Here is a 19601-nt window from a genome sequence, read left to right on the forward strand (position 1 = left end):
CTCTAGCAGTGTGAAAAGTCATATATCCCTACTAGAATTGGCATGCATACCCTGTAGGTATCTTGTAATGACCTGCATCACTCCATGACACTAAGAGGTCGTACATGAGAGTCTCAAAATCTGATGACAAATGCAGTAGGTATATCAACCCTCACTACATTACCACCAAAACTAGCTGCATATGAATGTGTCAATCCTGACTCCAGGGTTGTCACTCCCTCATCATCAATAGGGACTATAGCCACCTATCCTAGCATCACCATGTCAGCCTCTAGCATGAGCATGTCAAAGAACTCCATATCACTCATCCCCATGGTAGGAGGCATCTTTGTCCTAAGAGGATCAACCCGTTGTGTCTTGCTAGAGCATGGCCACTTGAACTTTGCATCTACAGAAATGTCATGCACATCATTCTCGAGCTCATATGTGAAAGTAAATGTGTGCCAAGTCACTAAGATTGCATTGTCTTGTACATGTGACTCGCTGCTTTTCTCTTGACTGGCAAAGCCTCAAAATCTATTACCACCACCGGTGACTACTCTAGTCATGCACTCAAAGAGTTGTCATGCTCTACAAATCTCTCCTCAAACCCTGCATGCACAATCAGTGAAGTGTCATGCTACTCATCAACAAAGTATACTCACCTAGACTGCAAACATTGGAAAGGGGAAGGGGGTACACACCCATAACACAACCATATGCCTCTCTATAGCCCAAGATACACATATCACCTAGATCCACTAGGATTCACCTTTAAAATCCACACAATCTCACCTACACACACCCGTCTCAATGTTCCAACTCACACACACACACTTCACAAAAATTTCAAGCACATTCCAAACCCACACAACCCTTGTTCCACACCACAAATTCTCACAAACCTCTCTCTCTCACTTTGCACACACAAACCTCGCTTCGGTTGCACTCAATCGCACTACAACCGGCAACACTAGCAAAGTACACAAGCAAAAAAGAAAGGGGAGCGGGGAACCGACACAAAAAGGGGCAATGGCAAGCTTCACATTCAAGAAACTTGTTTACAATAGCACCTTTGTGTTGTGCAGGGCACACTCCTCCTACACCACTTCTTCTTCACCTCCCAAAGGCTCCCCAAGCCTTGGCCCTCCCGAACGATGGCTTCCCAAAAAGCCCATTCATTTTTTCAAAAATAAACTCTTATATGGAGTCTTACATTTCCCAAAGAACAAAAAACTCTTATATGGAGGCTAACATTTCCCAAAAAAGGGGGGGGGGGGGGGGGGGGGGGGGGGGGGAGAGAGGGGGGTTCATGCATCTTGTTGAGCTCACTTTGGCATTTGACCCAAATTACATGCACTTGGCCTTGCATTTTTTGTATACTTGATAGGATGGTGACAGCTTGGTAACCTCCTCAATCCACTTGCATGTGAAGCACCTCATTGAGACCCCTTTAGTTGTCATGGCACCATGACAACCCATGGGATACTTCCCCCTTCATCCTCAACTAAAATGTTTGGCTGCAGAAACATGGCCTACCAGACCACCACATCATCAGCTTGCTCTTGGACCATCGCCGCCAAAAGCCTTCAACAACACCACCCAAAATCTATGTCCACAGCACACAACACCACCCAAAATCTATGTCCACAGCACACAACAACACCCAAAATCGGTGCACGCACAACACCATGGCCAAGCTCCAAGGAGCTCCAAGCTCCCTCACCTCGTTGCTTATGGGGGGTGCTCCATGCAGGTCTTATACCCCAACTTCCCAGCTTATGGGGCTATTACACCTGCTACATGGCATCCTCCCATCCCTTAGTCTTGAAGGCCCCCCAAAAATCCACATGAGCTGAAAAAATGTCAACGACTTTTTGCCCCAAATTCACATCATTGCCATCCCGGGCCCTCCAACAAATGCGACCAAAAAGAGGAAAATTCATATGGCACTTCCCTGCAGTCAACTGGTATAAACTTTCACTTGCAATATCTGGACCCTCGTGACTCCATTTGGCAAGACGTCAATTTGGGCTAGCCCCATATGGTACATACTACTTTTTGAAACCTGGTTAAGCCAAAAAAAAACCTCGTGGTGGCACATCTTCCAATGTTTGTAAGTTGGCCCTCGGCAAACATTCAATCAGTCATAACTTTCTCAATGGAGCTCCGATTGACAACTCGAGAAGACCCAACATGCTCCATAACTTGAGCTCTACATGTCTACTTGCTCACTCCAGCTCTAACCACCTGCCCATACCTCTCCTGTCCGTCTCAAATCAGCAAACACCTCCAGCTTCAAACTGCCATATCTCGCACACCGTGGCTCCGTTTGATGAGTTGTTTAGACCAGCTCCTTTAGCACTTCAAGCTCTACATTTCTAAGAAAAAAATTGCTCTTTAGACATTCTTCACCTATCATCCCATCAGGACCGCTTTGAAGCCCTCTTGACCTAGAAAACCACATTAGCCATACATTCCCACTGCTACATGTTTTCCCAGGCCTCACATACCTTCTTTAGCTCTTTAGTATGCACATGTCAGCATCCATAGCACTGCTAGGCACCACTTCTAGTATCGACCAACTTTGGTCGCACTATCATTGCCCACCCCCTCGTTGAAAATTTATTTTCAACCACACACATGTTTATTGCACCTAAAAAATGGCAACACCAAACTGATAACCAAAAGCACTCCAAAACCACAACCATATGTACAGAACCTGACACGTACTACCCGCATCCTTTACCCAAGCAGGTTGCCAAGCCCCCTACATATACCTGTCATTATCCACATGGATCCAACATGTGGCACTGATCATGCCCATCCGTTAGCAGCACCTTACTATAGTGTTGTACTCTAGCACATAGCCAATTATCCACATAACGTGCCCTTGGCATAACTCCACCTCACCAAGCATCCACAAGCAAACTGCTCACTTCCAACCAAGAATAACCAACCACATCACTACTCTCATCAGACATACCATCTGTAGATGGCGAAGACAGTCTCAACAGGTAAGAACTGTCTCCTAGAAGCCAAGCAGTGGATCAGTCAGTAATTACCACGACAGTTACCACAGTAACTTTGGCTATAAATAGGACCCATTACATTGTAATTGGGTTTCTTGTCTTTTGGACTTCTTACTCTTAATCTCTTGGTTTTAGTCTCCGAAGCTGTTCCTGAGTTACAATCTCTTTACTTGTAATTCTACTATGTAATCATTACTACAGTAGTCAATTGGGCTTCAGTTTGTTATACCTTGTACTAAACTCTGAATTTGACCCTGAAACACTTTTCTAGTCATTCAATATGTCTCTTGTCCTAGTAGAGTATTTTAGTTCAGTTAACTATTCCATTTCAGTTTATAAATTCTATTCCAATTTCACTGACTGAACTGACGACTTACTAGTAGCTGTAAATTCTAACACTGGAATCAGCTATCTAAAGAGATCAGCTCCAATTCCATTTTGGCGATCACGATCGCTAGAGTGTTTGCTTGTTGACCAGAACTCTTCTCCTAGTTTGAATTTTCAGTTGAAGTTATGGCACCCAAAACCAGTTGTGGTCGTAAACCATCCTACCGCGCTGACCCTATCCCTGAGGAGTCAAAAAGAGATTCTGATCCTAAGAATGAACCGGGGACTAAGACTGAGGCTCAGGAGGAGCACAGTCATGTTGATGAGGCTAAGGACTCTCAGCACTCCAGTGAGTCCAGAAGAAGAAGGGTTGAGAGGGAGGAATGCAAGGACAGGAGTTCTCGGACCACACATGGGGATGAAGGAGCCAAAGGCAGTAAAGGTAGTAGCCATATTTCTAGTAGAAAAGCTAGGGACGAGACATAAATTAAGAATGAGGAGGAAATTGATTGGGATGCAGACACAGACCATTACAAGAAATCTTCAAGAAGAAGTCAGGTTCCTAAGGTGAGGAGAGGCAGAAACGATGTTGATCAACATGATTACACCTCTTCATTGAAAATTCCTTTCCCAGTGTTCAAAGGTGGGAAGAAAGATGACCCGGATGTTCATATCCAAGCCTTTGAACATCATGCTCAGTTGAAAAATATTGATGAAGATGACTGGGGGGAATACTTTCCTCAAACATTAAAGGAGGCAGTAAGGAAATGGTACTACCATTACCCAGCTTGCCAACTTAGATCATATAACAAACTGCTCAAAGCTTTCCAACTGGAATATTTAGACAACAGAGGAGATGAGGATATTCTCTGTGAATTGGATAAGATAAAGCAAATAAAATTATTTGTCAAAAGTTATGTTGAGAAAATTAAGGAGCTAACTAGGCAGCTGCTACAGGAACCACCATCAGAAAAGCAGTTGTGAGCATGGATTTTAAATGGTTTCCTCAATAAGAAGCTTAGGGAAAAGGAGGTGCCTGTATCACAAAGAAATTTAATGATTTGGTGCAGCAAGCCCTGAAGCTGGAACAGCAGGCTAAGAAGGAAAAGAGTCATAAGAAGAGGAGGTCCAGTAGTAGTAGTACTTCTACTGAGAATTCTGATTCCAGTAAGACCTCCAGTAGCTCTGAAAGTAGCTCAGATGAAAAGAGCAAAGAAAAGACTAAGAAGGGGTCTTGGTTTAGAAAAATTGATGACATGGCTTGGCAAATTGCTAAAATCAGCCAGACCACACAACTAGTAAGAAGAATGGAAACATGGTGTTCAAGTGTAAATCCAAAGATCATGTTTCCAATGAATGTCCACACTTAGTGCAAATCCTACGGCCATCTATGGAACAATTGTAGCATTCGCATTCATCATTTCAAGAAGGGAAAAAGATATGTCTATGGTGGCATTTACCAATGCTGAACGAGTAAGAGTGGAGACTACTAGTGTACCCCAAGAAGAGAAATCAAGTATCAGTGGTACTGGTACAGGGCGCGGCAGGTACCAAGGGGGTACTCGCTGGGACCGGGGTCGTGGTAATTTCCAGAGTCAAAGTCTGAATTGCTATACTTGTGGTAATTATGGGCATTTCACGGCTCAGTGTCCAGAAACACCTCAAACTGCAGCTGTTGAGGCAAAGGCCCCAGAACCAGTTCCTGTACGAGCAGTTATACCTAGCAAAGCGGTGGTTATTGAGGAGATCCTAGATAACCCAGCGAAACCAGTCACTTTTGAAAGTAGCAAATGGGTTCAACAGAGAGAGATGTGGAAATCCAAGGGTAAAGAGAAGGTGGTTGATGAATGGCAGGAGTAGAGAGAATTGGCAGGCAAGAATCACGGAGGATTTAGCCAAGAAGCTGCCAGAGCAGCCAGAGAATTATGATGCTCGAGTCATTCAAAAGATACTATCCCAGTCTTTTGAGAAAGCACAACCAGATCAGTCAAGGTCTGGAACACATGAGACCATGTTGGCTGCAGTTCAGGGAATGATGGAAGAGTTAGAGACTGATAAGGGAGCTGAAAGCACTAGAACAAAGGAATGGTATTGTGCAGATACTACCAATTCTTCAAGTTCTGATAACAACTCTGATCATGAGAGGGAGGAAATTTATGTCAAGATTTGTGACAGAATTCAGAAACTCATGGTGGAGTTAAAGGACATTAGAAAAACTTTGCCTGAAGTAGCAAATTTCATCGAACAACGAAGGAAGGCTAAGGCAGAAGCTAGAACGGTTGACTTGGCTGTTGTCAAAGATGATGAAGTGTCGATGATCCAGGTAGATTATAAAGTTAGGAAACAGTGGGAGCCACTATCTGGTGTCATACTAGATGGAGGAGCAGGAGTAAACATCCTGGGGGCATATCTTCAACAAAGGATGGGAATTACAAATCTGAAACCCGCACCTTTCAAAGTTTGAATGGCGGACCATCGAGTAGTGCAGGCAGCTGGTATGATAGAGAGTATGCAGATAAGAGTGGGCAAAGAAAAGTTCAAAACTAGCTTCCTACTATTAGATGTGCAAGACGCATACGGGATGCTACTGGGGAGCCCATGGCTGTGCATGGCACAGGCTGTTCACGACTATGCTAATTAAACTCTTACAATACAAGGTGCCAGTAGCACAATTCAGATTCAGATGAACAACACTAGGTGCTGGAGAAAGGAGCTGCGACCCTAAGAGCTTTGCCAGAAGTATAAGGTGAAGAAAATTGAGAGAATGCTGGCAGCAATGAATATCTTTTCATTAACCGAGATAGATCTCAACGCAGTGCTACTGGACAAAGATCAGGCTAAAAAGCAGAAGAAGCAATCTCCAGAACAGTTCACTGAGTAGAACTTTGGAGAACGGCCAGTTCAGCTGACTGGAAGGCCAGAAGAACTAGTTGATTCCAGTGCACTAGTGAATTCTGAACAAGCACACTCTGAAGAAGTTACTAAAAATTAGAATAGCAGTTCAGAGCTCAGTGGACCATCTTGGGATTGTGTTGAGGAGTCAACCAAAAGAAAAGGCGAAGGGCCTAACTGGTTACTTCTAGATGATCAGGAAATAGAAGACTAGAATTTAGGTTCTGAGGAAAATCCTAGATTGATCAAAGTCAACAAACATCTGAATCCTAAGATGAAAGAGAAGGCCCGACATATGTTCCAGCAGTACAAGGATGTGTTCACATGGGAACATACTGATCTTAAAGGAGTAGATCCAGAGGTATGTTAACATCCAATACCATTGAAACCAGATGCCATACCAGTATGGCTGCAGGGATACCGAATGAATCCAAATTATGCTAAGAAGGTCAAGCAAGATATTGATAACCTTCTAAAGACTTGACTCATTACTGAAGTAGCTAGTAGTGACTGGTTGTTCCCTATTGTGGTGTTCCCCAAGAAGAATGGAATCTTACAGCGTGTGTGGATTATAGGAAGCTGAACACTCAAACAATTAAGGATCCCTTTTCATTACCCTTCACGGATATGTTTCTTGATGAAATTGCAAGATATGAGATGTATAGCTTTATGGATGGTTATAGTGGCTATAACCAATTATAGATTGCTCTTGAGGACCGGAGTAAAACCACTTCTATTACTAAGTGGGGAGCATTTATGTATCTGGTGATGCCATTCGGTCTTTGCAATGCACCAGCCACTTTTCAACAATGTATGATGGAAATATTCAGTGAATTTCTTCACCGATTCCTTGCCATATTTATGGATAACTTCACTATATATTCAACAAAGGAGAATCATTTACTTTTTCTTGAAATGGTTTTCCAGTGTTGTCAGGAAAAGAAGATCGGTTTGAACCCATTCAAATATATTTTCTTAGTTTGGAAAGGACAGCTACTGGGACATGTAGTGTCCAGAAATGGTATAGAAATGGCCAATGACAAGATCCGGTGTGTCCAACAGTCCAAGGCGCCTTGAAATGTGTTAGAGTTAAGCTCTTTCTTGGGATATATCAATTTTTATAGATGATTTGTGCACAAATTTACTTCCGAGGCATTACCTTTGTATGAACTTACAAAGAAGACCATCAAGTTTAGTTGGACTGTTGAATGTGAGGAGAGTTTTCAAAATTTAAAGAATGCTATTATCAGTAAGCCAATCCTTCGACAACCAAATTGGGAAGTCATTTTTCATGCACATTTCAATGCTTCAGAACTGGCAATGGGAGCAATAATGGCTCAACTAGAAGGAAGAACTAATTATCCAATGTACTTTGCCAGTCGCAAGTTCAGCCAGGCTGAACAAGGGTATACAACTACTAAAAGAGAAGCCTTAGGGATGGTTTTTAGTGTTACTAAATTCATACATTATTTGTTGGGCAAGCTATTCATTTTTATGTGGATCATCAAGCCTTATTATTTTTTATTAATAAAGTCATTATTCAAGGCAGACTGATATGATGGATGATGTTCGTGATGAAATTTGAATTTCTTATTTTCCATAAGCCTGGAAAAAACTATTGTGGTGTTGATTTACTATCCAAGAGTATGGATGGCTACTCTGAGGTGTCTTTAAGAGACAAGCCAGTGGATGCAGAACTATTTCAGTTAACAACTACAGAATCAACTGATCTAGAATTGTATGGGGTATATCAGTTTCTTTCTAAGAGAGGATTCCCAGATAACTGGACTCAGAATCAGAAGAAGGCTCTGATTATTAAGAGTCTGAAGTTCACCATCATTGGCGGATCACTTTACAGATTGGAAGTCGATGGGGTTCTTTGCAGATGTGTGCCTATGGAGGGACGAATGCAAGTTATTTCAGAGACACATAATGGGGACTCTAGGGGACATTTTTCTACTGATATCACTTCCAAAAAAATTCAGCAAGCTAGATTGTGGTGGCAGACTTTAATATCTGATGTCAGAAGCTTTTGTAAAACTTGTGATATATACCAAAGAATGGGCAGACCCATGGCAGCAGATATGAATCCTCTAACACCGGTTCATCCACTAGGTGTTTTTATGAAATGGGGTCTAGATTTTATGGGTCCCTTCAAGAAAATTACTCCAAGGAAGAATAGGTATATATTGATGGACACTTGTTATGTGACCAAATGGGTAGAAGCTCAGGCTCTTCCCGACAACACGGCAAAATCCACTACTATGTTTCTATCTGAAAATATTATTTGTCGATACGGATGTCTTGTGGAGATTGTGTCCGACCAAGGTACGCACTTTATAAATGACACTATGGACATTCTCATGGATATGCTTTCCGTCAAGCATCAGAAATCAACACCATATTATCCTAGATGCAATGGGCAAGCCGAAAGCAGCAACAAGACTGTCAAGACTATTCTCACTAAGATTGTGAAGAAAGAGCCACATCAGTGGGATTTGAAACTTCAAACTGCTCTCTAGGCATATGGAATAGATTATAAGGTCACTACGAGATTGACACCATTTAGAATGGTGTATGGCATTGAAGCTGTTGTGCCTATGGAGTTTGTTATACCCAATCTCAGGATGGCAGTCGAGTATGGGTTAGATTTCAATCACAATCTGAAACAGAGACTGGAGGAGTTAACACAGCTGGATGAGTTAAGGCAGAGGGCTATGCTGGAATAGGAAATTGTTCAGCAAAGAAGGAAACATTGGCATGACAAACGAATCAAAGCAGGGAGTTTTAGAAAGGATATTTGGTTGTGCTATATCAATCAAAACTAGGCCCTAAGAAATCGAACTTAAAGATAGCTTGGGCAGGTCCATATGAAGTTGATTGGGTGTTTTCCAATGGCACAGTAAGATTGAAATATTTATCTGGATTACTGTTGCCAGGGGTATATAATGGGGCCAAAATCAAGCTCTATTATTTAGAAGACAGAGAGACTTCCAGGGATAAGGGTACTGGTAGTTTGGGAACTGAAGGCCAAGAAATTTTAGAATTAGCTATTTTAAGTCTTTTTCACGTACATCCAGTTCTAGAGCCAGTAAAAAGATCAGAAAAGTCTCAGTATGACAAAACCATGTTAGTACCAGAATCAGTAAAGTGTCAAAACCAATATCAGTTTTTATGGGAAAAACGGTCAGTCGGACTATCAATAGTAATCATTTCAGAGAAGATGGAGAGTAAAAGCCAATGCATGTGTGCCATGTCATTTGTGGTGCACAAGACTCTAGGAACGATAAGTAGTGGAGATTTTATGGCAAGAACGCGTATAACAATAAGGCGAGTAGGCATTTTTCCTCGTAAATCTCTTGCACGATATCTGCATACTGTTATCCATTCGCCATCGCCGAGCTATGAAGTTTCATCACTACAACCACAAACTTCTTCGTCTGAGGAAACTATTGATCGATGTCTATCTTTACCAGCCACACAAGGATACAGGTTTGAAGATTCAAGTAAGTCCTCTTCTTCTTCTAATACTGATTCATCATCTTCACGGTGTATGGGTAGGAAGATAATGTCAAAAAGATGCAGGAAACTATAGAGGAAACCCAAGCACTTATTGCTGCTACAAAAGCTTCTCTTCCACTTATCCCTCACAGTAAAATACAGTGGTATGTGTTTACTGAGCAAGCCGAGGCATTACTCTGACTATGGGATTTGCATGTGGTTGTACAAGCCACAAGAATTGAGTTTGACACAGCTATCATTAGACAGGTTCTTGATTCCTTCAATGTTGATGAAGGAAGTGCTATGGTATATGGTAGGAAAGTGTCCGTAACACCAAAAAATATTGCTTTTGCATTCAAGATGCCGAATGATCCAAAGCCATCTATGGCAACAACAGAACAGATCAGTGCACCTCTAAAAGAAGATGATGCTTCCAAGAAGAAACGCAAAGCTAGTGCGCAAGGGGTTCCAGTAGTAGTAGGTCTGGACATTCCTGTCGCTTACCTCTTCATGGCTGAAGTTGTGAGTCTCAAAAACTTATGTGTCAGAAAAACTATTTGCTATGTTACCGGCACAAAGATTGGACTCCACAATTTCAATAAATCTATTTTAGATTCTATCACATAGTGTGCTTCAACAGACTGCTAAGTTGAAGTCCCAAAATGTTCTCAAAGCTTGGTATGTTTGGCAGTTCCTTTACTGGGCAAGTTCTCCGGATGCTCATAACCAAGTAAGGATGTCTTGGAGCCAAAAACCCTTTGTAGTAACTAAAAATGTGGATTTATCATCAGATGAAGAAGCCCCAGATAACCAGTTAGCTTTCATTGGACAAAAGAGGAAGGCAATGCAAGAGGAAGCTGGCAGTTCTAAAAGACCAAAAACTACACTGGCCAAAAGCAGTGCTCTCCATAAGCAGCTAGAAAGTCAGATCAAAATAGTATATGTTGAAAAGACTTTAGCTGACTAGCCATACCAGCCATACCAGCCTCCAATCCAGACCACTGGTGGAACCAGCCAGCAAGTAGGGAAAAGATCAATAACCACCAGTGCAGGAAAAGACCAGTCTTATAGGACTAGTGCTGAGCAGTCGGTGGGTCAGACTGATAATGGAAGAGAACCATCACCTTTGAGTCCACTTGGTAAAGTTTCCATCCCTTACAGTGAAGTAGCTTTGACTTTAACCAAGAAGGACCAGTTACAATAGCTGCAGACTCATCCTCTCAAAGAACGCCTACTCTTGCACAAACCTGATTATGCTACACTACCATATATGGCTCCTGCCACATTTTATGAGTCAGTTGCCTGTGACCCAGCAATGATGAATGATGGTTGTTCAGTATTTATTCAGTCGTCCTGACACTATTGTTAATGATATATGAAAAATGTTGGATGCCTTAGTGTCTAATGATGAATTGACTAAGTTAAAGGCCAAATTGAGGGAGACTGAGCAGCAAGTTGAGAAGTTGGAGTAGGATAGAGGAGCACAGTACTTGCGACACAGTGTCCTTGAAAATCAATCAACTAGGACCATTCAGCATTTAGAAAATAATTTGTCAAAGATGGAGTCTGAGATGAGGATGCTTAAGGAAGAAAAGGCAAATACTAAGAGAGCTACTGATAGATTTGAAACCATTATGTGAATGAAGAGAGTTGATTTCAACTCATTGCTGACCAGCCACACTACATTGAAAGCCACTTTAATTGAAAGATATATCTATAATAATTTGGTTGAGATACTGAATCTAGAGGAAAATGTTGTTTTCAATATAGAAATCTGAGGGCGCCCATGGAGACAATGCAGAGTGATTTGTAGGATAAACTTTTTGAATACAATAGTGCTTTGGCAAATCAAGCTATCTTGGACTATATTGAACAGTAGAACAAGCTCAATGAGGATGATGATGAAGCAGCAGAAGAGGAAGCGAAGGAGGATAAACAGCAGAAAGGCATGATGATGATGACTCTCCTCCATCTCCACCTTCAGGATCTAGTGCTGGTGGAGCAGGGGCCACAAAGGGAAATCAGCCCAATACAGACCAGCCAGACCAGTATACGGGTCAGCAGTTGGGTGATTAGCAGGCTAGAGAACAACAACCCAGCAACATTGGGAATCCACTAGTACACCAGTCAACACAGTTCGGATGAGAAAGGGAAAGGTAAAGCTGTGACTGAGGTTCTGGAAGGTGATGAGCAACATTCACGCTGAACAAGAGACTAAGACATCAGCAAGCTCCTATAACTAGGATGTATTTGGAGGATGATGTTCTTCTTTCTGATCTTGAACGATTTCAACGACTATATGTCGGCTCTAGAGAAATGGTCCAACATTGGAAATCAGTTGCTTTCCATGACCAGGAGGTGTGCCAACTGCTTGAGCATCCTAGCAGAATTCAATTGCTAGAGAGAGTACATGAATGGGTACTAACCTCTAATGACAAACTAGCCAATCCACACTGGTAGTGGCAGTCTACTGCAAACTGTCATTCCCTAGCCATAGAATTAGAGCTCCTACTGGGGAACAGGCCAATGTCTAAATGTATGAAAGAGGTGAGAAGTCAATTGAAATAAGTTTTACTGCAAATAAAAAGTTCCAGGGGAGTTTTGGATCAGAGGGTACAAGCTATTATTGAAGATCAGGCTACCACCAATAAGGGGCCTCCAGCTCAAATGACAATAGGAGAACAAGGAACTGCTCTCCGAAGATTGTTTCAGCTAGTTAGAGTTACTAGAAAGATGATGCAGTAGGAGAATCAGGCTGTCCTTAATTTTTTGGAGTTTGTAACTCGATCCCCCAGTCCTCCTGTATGCTTTACCAGCTAGAGAAGCTGAGCTGCCTAGGTTTTTCCCAACACTGTATCCTCAACATCCAGAACCAGTAGATCGACTCACATACTATAATATCATTGATGATCTTCGGGATTGGTATGAGCGATCCACTATAGAATGGAAAACCTGGAATACACTACTCAATGATGCTCTTCAATTAAATGATCCTGGGGAACTAAAGGAGGATATACAGAGGATCAAGTTGTGTATGGGACAATGGAAAATCCAGCTTAGAGGTCTCACCAAGATCACAAACCAGCTACTGCAACTTACTGTGGAGTCCTCTAAAATCCCAGAAAAGGATGTTATGGCTAAACCAGCCCTGGGACCATAGTACAGAGATATGGTTGAGATTCTCTTTGAAGCTAGGATTAGAACAAATTAGCCTCTTCCAGAAGTATGGATCCATACAGCTTCGCATTGTCATAAATTGGCCAGAACTCGTCTCTGACAAAAGGCAAACGCACGCTCTATGATCCCGACACCAAAACCTATCATCCTCTCACGCCTTATGAATTGGAAATGACCACAGAAAGGCGGGATCAGCTTGAGCAGGAGGCCATTTACAGACTTATCCAGAGGACAATGCTGGCACTAGGACTTCTAAAACACCAACACGATCGAAGGGCAAGAGGAAGCGGGTTCAGTGGAAGGATATTGGGTAGTTTCATCTCAGAATCTGATGGTGGATGTTAACTGAGTCAACGTCAATTAACAAAAGCTGCTAAAGACTGAAGATGTACGGATGCACCTTGAAGATCAACATGAAGAAGCAGTAAAGATTGGAGTTACATATTTTCCACATTTTCCCAAACTGGTCATCTATTGTAAATTCTCAATTTATTTCAAGCCATTGTAATATTTTAATGTGTTACGGGCTCAATGGGATTTCCAAGCTGTAAAGAATAGGCCAAATACTATGCCTAGGTTACAGTTTTACTAAGTGGTGGAGCCCTAAAGGCCTTGGGTGCTTGGACATTGCATATTTTTAACCTAGGTATATAAGGTAGTGTGTAAAAGAAATTAGGCCAAATACTATGCCTAGGTTACAGATTCACTAAGTGGTGGAGCCCTAAAGGCCTTGGGTGCTTGGACATTGCATATTTTTAACCTAGGTATATAAGGTAGTGTGTAAAAGAAATTAGGGTTCTCAAGCTCATTTGTTGAGAGCACTCTTTGGTGAAAGCTCTTGAGGTGTGTGGCTATGGAGTCCTTGAGCTTCTCCATGCTCATGAGACTTGATTATCACTAATCAATGATTCATTCTCTTTCACTATTCCTCTCCCATGCTTCTTATGATTTCCTATGATGCTTAGATTAGATAGATCTTAACTAATTAGTGGTTAGTCCCTCTCTAATCTTGTGTGATTGCCCTCTTTTGTTATAGAATTGATATTTTATTATCTATTGTAGCTGACAGGTGGCAAAAGCATCAAAAAATAATGTATTATGCAAAAGGATATTACATTTTATGTATATTTGATTATTCAAGTGCTCTTTATGAGCTTTGGCCAATTATGTCTGGCCAGCCAGTTTGTACTCTTTTTTGGGCATTCAAGAAATCTATAAATAAATACGTGCAAGAGGGAAATGCTCGCTCTTGCACAGGGGGAGATTGCACCCAGTGCTTGCGTCTTTTTTCTCTCCTCATCTCTCTTCTCTCTCACCGTGCTAATGTAGCACTCCATTCTAGGAGGTGTGCCTACACGTGCACTCTTACTCTCTCCCACTCTCTTCGTGTATGGCAACGATTATGTTGTACAAGTTATTTGTCAGGTATATAGTTTTGTCGATTATGGCTTGTAGTATGTTGTTTTTCTATTTTACAGGGCTCTCCATGCTTCCGTCTGTAGCAGTGGTATCAGAGTTGTGGCTATGCTCATGGTTATGCAATGATTATAGATATGACAAACTTTATCAAAGCTAAGTGATGTCACTTCTTTTTCGTTGATTATGTCCTCTTTCTTTGCCATAGAATGTTTATGCTTTGGTTGGTCTATACCTAATCAATTCATGATCAATTCATATACAGATATAGCGCTTTGCACTGCATAATAGAGAAACTAGCTGCTTTTAGTAGATGCATACTAGGAAAAACTCAAAAAGGTTAACTACTACGATTAAGCAATTAGTGGATGTGCTGTTGCAATTAGAGTACCTTGCATATGAATAATCACAGTAAATCAATTACTAATAGGCAAGCTTATGATGAGTGCAAAGATACGAATAAGGAGTAGAGGAGTTGTAAAAGGCATAGAGGAAGAAGCAGAATTATAGAATTTTTCTATTTTTTATTTTTCCCATTGTAGTAGGAACTATATGGCACAGTTGTGCACAGTGCGAACCGATTAGAGGTGACCGTATGGTGGGAACCACCTCACAAGAGGGTGAAATTTTAATTTAATCCACTATATTGTCATTTGCGGGTTGTCATCATCGCCACTCTGATCGTCATCACCATCCCCGCATTCAAAGACCCAGCTTGTCGCCCTAGCTTGGTCATCAGCCCGAGACAACCACAATAATGCTCAACAAATTTTTCTCTAAAGTCATCATATGATGAGATTGTGATTTTGTCAGTGGGCATATTGCAAAGCATTTGCGGCTATGGTCACTTAACAACAAGCGGTTTAGCAGAGATCTTTTGTTAGGTGATGGAAAGGAGAGAGAGACAGGCTGACTATTGTGTGTGTGTGGTTGGCATGCACCCCATGAATCCATAAGAGTTGTGTGTTCCTTGTCTACGACTATAGCCCTCCTTGAGGCTTGCATGTGCTTGCTTCGCAATGCCAAGTTACTTTCTCCAGCATGCAACTATCACTGTAGTGTTGTTTTCCTCTTTAGCGACCACTGAATCAACGGCTCACCCACTCTTCACCCCTTGCAACAGTAGTACGCTCCCAACCACACCTTTTTTTGATGCATGGCCTCATGCTCATGTGGACTAACTCCACTCATGTGGTTATCCCACGTTGCATCCACCTTTGTGACCACGAGCTTCAGTACACTTTCAGCCCTCCAACTGCCCCCTCCCATTAGGAAATTTCGGAGGTCATTTGGAGGGCCATATGAAGAGAGAGAAAAATAGAGCGCGTCCAATGAGCAGTAGGGCTACATTACGTAGGAAAGTACGTGGAAAGACACAAAAAATAGGAAAATAGCCTAAAAACTTTCACGAATCTAGGATTGTGGCATCGTAACTTCCTTGCTTTTACCGAGCTGTTAGGTGCTTGTGTGGTCCCATGTTGATATTCTCATATGGTCATTAACGTACTGGAGGGTGACCATTAAGCCCGCACAAGATATTGTAATTCTAAAATACTTTCCCTCCATTAGAATGCTTTCAAAGTGAATCTCCCTCCACTAAAGCTTTTCTCTGAGAGCTATGGCTTCCATGTCTTCTCGCCCAAGAAGCTCTAGGTGTTTACTGTCTCTCACATCAACAACCAACAGCTGCACTTTGCTTAGAAGGCCAAGTAGTAGTATATCCTCAATTACAATATCAACTTCAATAAGTGCAGAGAACCAATGGGTTGGACAAAGGATAAACAAAGGTTCATGGGTCCTCATGCAACCAAGAAGACCCAAGAGGTCTAGTGGTATCAATGTTTACCGCTCAGCATGGAAGGCCAGAGTGTTGGATTTCAAAGTTGAAATCGGCAAAAGATCTATAAAGGAAGTTCTTGTTCAGCATGTGTTTACCCATCCAGACGTGATAGCAAACGGTGGAAATGTATCAGATATACATCAACCACGTTGCAATTGTAAGTACACTTGACATCTAAACTTCATTTGATTTTTCATTTCACTTATTGATACTCTGATTATAACTTTTCTTATATATTTTGCAACGTTTATCCCTCTTCTTACGAGCAATGTTTCCATTCTTCACAGCTCAACTACATTAGATTTGTCATTTTTACTTATTGATACTCTTAGTTTAACTCTTGTTATATATTTTGCAGATGTTTATCCCTCTTCTTATGAGCAATGGGAGCCTGTGGAGTGCATAATAGGCCTCTTCCTTGTTGTTCATGCCCACATTGGTCCTCTATAGTATTCAGGGAGGAGCAGCAAAAGCCTGGCTGATGAAGGAATATTTTTCTATGACCACTTCTACCAACTCAGCTCAAGGAATAAGAATGGCATGTTGGTGAAACTGCCTCTACCAACCGATTGGAACACTGTGGACTGGCCAGTTCCCGAGGAAACAATGGTGGGGGCAATGCGAAGTAAGCTCTACAAGGATATACAGAGGTCTCTACGTAGCTCTATTCCCACCAAACTGGTTAGAATTGCAAACTTTTGTTCTGCTACACTCTTCATAGAGTTGTTTCATAGCTACAATATCCGTGTTACGAAAACTATGTTCATGTGCAAGTCATTTCAGCAGTCATCCTATGACAAACTTCTTGACAGAGGATGGTATGTAAAGGAAGAGATTGGCATACGGTGCGAGGTCGCGCTTGACACTCTAGTTGTCAAGTACATGATTGCAAGCCAATCACTGTTAGTCTCCTTTTGGTATATGTGATCACAAATGCTCAAAGGTAAGTACATTCCTATGGACCAAGTTTCTCCAGGTTTGGAAGATAATCCTGTTGTGGATGTGGAAGTGATTGATAAAGAGCATGACCTAATGTTGGTGGTTACAATAAGGGAGCTATGCAATCTTTTGCAGTTGCGGCATGACATAATTGAAGAGTCAATGGACAGGGACCTTTCAGATTTTTCCTTTTTCCTAGCTGGCCGTAAGTTGATGCGGCGAAGGGAAAAAGATATTTTGTGCAAAGAGTTGGATGGTCGGGTTGAAATAGTGTCAATGTAACAGAGATTCTTGTGAAACCCAAGTGTATACGAATGACTTTCAATACATGAAGTTTTTTGAGCTCATTTGTCAATTGTGCCCTGTGAATATAAGTGTTCTTGAAATACATTTCTTTAGCATCTCAAATCTCTCTCTCTCTCTCTCTCTCTCTCTCTCTCTCTCTCTCTCTCTCTCTCTCAATGTTAGACAAGACAAAGACATGATAGAAGAGTCATCTTAATTCATTAGAAAGTACAAACTCGTCCGTGAACAATGGACTAAGATACAATTTCTGTAAGTATGGAATGAGAATGTCTTCAAGGTAAAAATCAAAGGAATGCCCCTCGAAAGAAGGTGATGAGATAGTTGTTCCCGGTGGATTTAGTTCTCCCTTTTCAGGAGTATCATCAATCAGTAGTGTATTGGTTGCATCAAAGGGTACATCAATTTGGCTAAACGGTTTGTACAAAAGAGATAAATGTGGTTTTTTAGGGTGGTAGTGGCCCTCGACGATAACACATTTTCTTTGATCATACAAAAAGGAAAAATCTGACGTGTGAGCGCCGCATACACCACAAACTATTGTAACTAGTGGCGACAAGTTTTGCCTTTGCATTGAAGACCATATGGCAACTCTGAAGCACGGAAGAAGAAACTGAATAAATTCTTTGGTTCCTGGACGAACCACGACTCGACAAGTTTCCATCCGAAATGTTTGCAAATCCTCAAAGGGTTCTGTGTCACCCGGAGGCACGCGCATCAGCAGCAATCCATTGAGGTCCAAGATAATCAACCTCTGTAAAAGTTGACAAGTATATATAAGTAGTTAGAAACTGAACATATTTTGCCATACTTGAATAGACATTACTGGAACAACCGTATCTACAGGTAGCAAGGGTCCATACTGGGTCTCTGTAGTGTTGTTGTCGTTGTTGCTCTCCTCTGCTTTAGCTTCATCATTCACATCTTCATAGTCATCATTCACATCTTCATCAAGGGTCTCCCCCATGGATCTTTTTGCCTCATTCAGGGTTTCCTCCAAGGTCTTTTCCTCTACCTCTGTTTGCCGGCTTGCATCATCCATAACCTTGTGCTCATTCGTATGCCTGCTTTCCTCATCCATCCTTGCCTCATCCATATCAGTTTGCTCATCCGTAGGCCTGCTTTCCTCATCCATATCCTTTGCTCATCCGTAGGCCTGCTTTCCTCATCCAAGGTTTCATCCATAGGCTCTTTTGGCTCCTCCACTGGGTTACTTGGCTCTTTCATTGTCTCCTCCATAAGCCCCTCTAGTTGTACACTAGCACCTTCCATATGCTCATTTGACCTTTCTTCATCCTCGGCTCTTTCATCTTCGGTTGATATGACCCCCTCGGCCCGTTGTGATTCCATTGTATCTGATGCAGGGGTTTGTCGTGGTGGCACGTCATGTATTGTCATATCAATTGTGTGGTCGTCCAAGGTGCTATCTTCAGGTTCTCTGAGGCTCGACATAGTAAGCAGGTGTTGTATTAGACTTACCCGGTATCTTTGCAAATAATCATATGTGTAGTTTTTTAAAGCACTCTACAAAATTGAAAGACCACATGGTGAGAAGTCTTGTATAAAGAAAACCAAAACTGACTGAATGCATTGTCAAATGGTTACCTTAGTCATGAAAGGTTTTAATGCAAAGTAGCTTTGCAGGACATATTTTGCATGGAGAAGACATCTCCAGCCGCAAGAATTTTCATCGGTTTGATTTGGGACAGGTACATCTTTGATTGGGGCCTTGTATAGTTCATACCTTCCACATAGCTTGCCATAAGCAAGAAACAACCTCTCTATACAACTGCACAAAGCAGTATCAAGATGTTAGCTTGAGGCTTCAAATTTACATGGATATCTATAATAAACACTTTCTAATACATAACACTTACAGCCTAATTTCAGGGTGGGTTCCTTTTATTGAATTGAACACCCACACTGCTGGTTGGTCAACATCAAGGCATATGAGACTCCAGTGATGGTTGTTCTCATATGGAAAGATGATGACAGTTACTTCCAGCATAGCACAGTGGAGAAACCAACTCTCAAAGGTTCCAGATGGATTGTTCTTCTGTCTAATAATCACTGACATTTGTGGATCAAGAAGAAACACCTCCGTGTGGGTGTGCGGTGGGAGTTGACTTTTGATCAAGCTGCAGAGAGTATACCTGAGTTAGTAAACCTATAATCTGAGTTTTCAAAGTTAGCAA

Source organism: Adiantum capillus-veneris, chromosome 18 (genome assembly GCF_014529385.1).
Source record: "Adiantum capillus-veneris isolate H3 chromosome 18, ASM1452938v2, whole genome shotgun sequence".
Lineage (NCBI taxonomy): Eukaryota > Viridiplantae > Streptophyta > Polypodiopsida > Polypodiales > Pteridaceae > Adiantum > Adiantum capillus-veneris.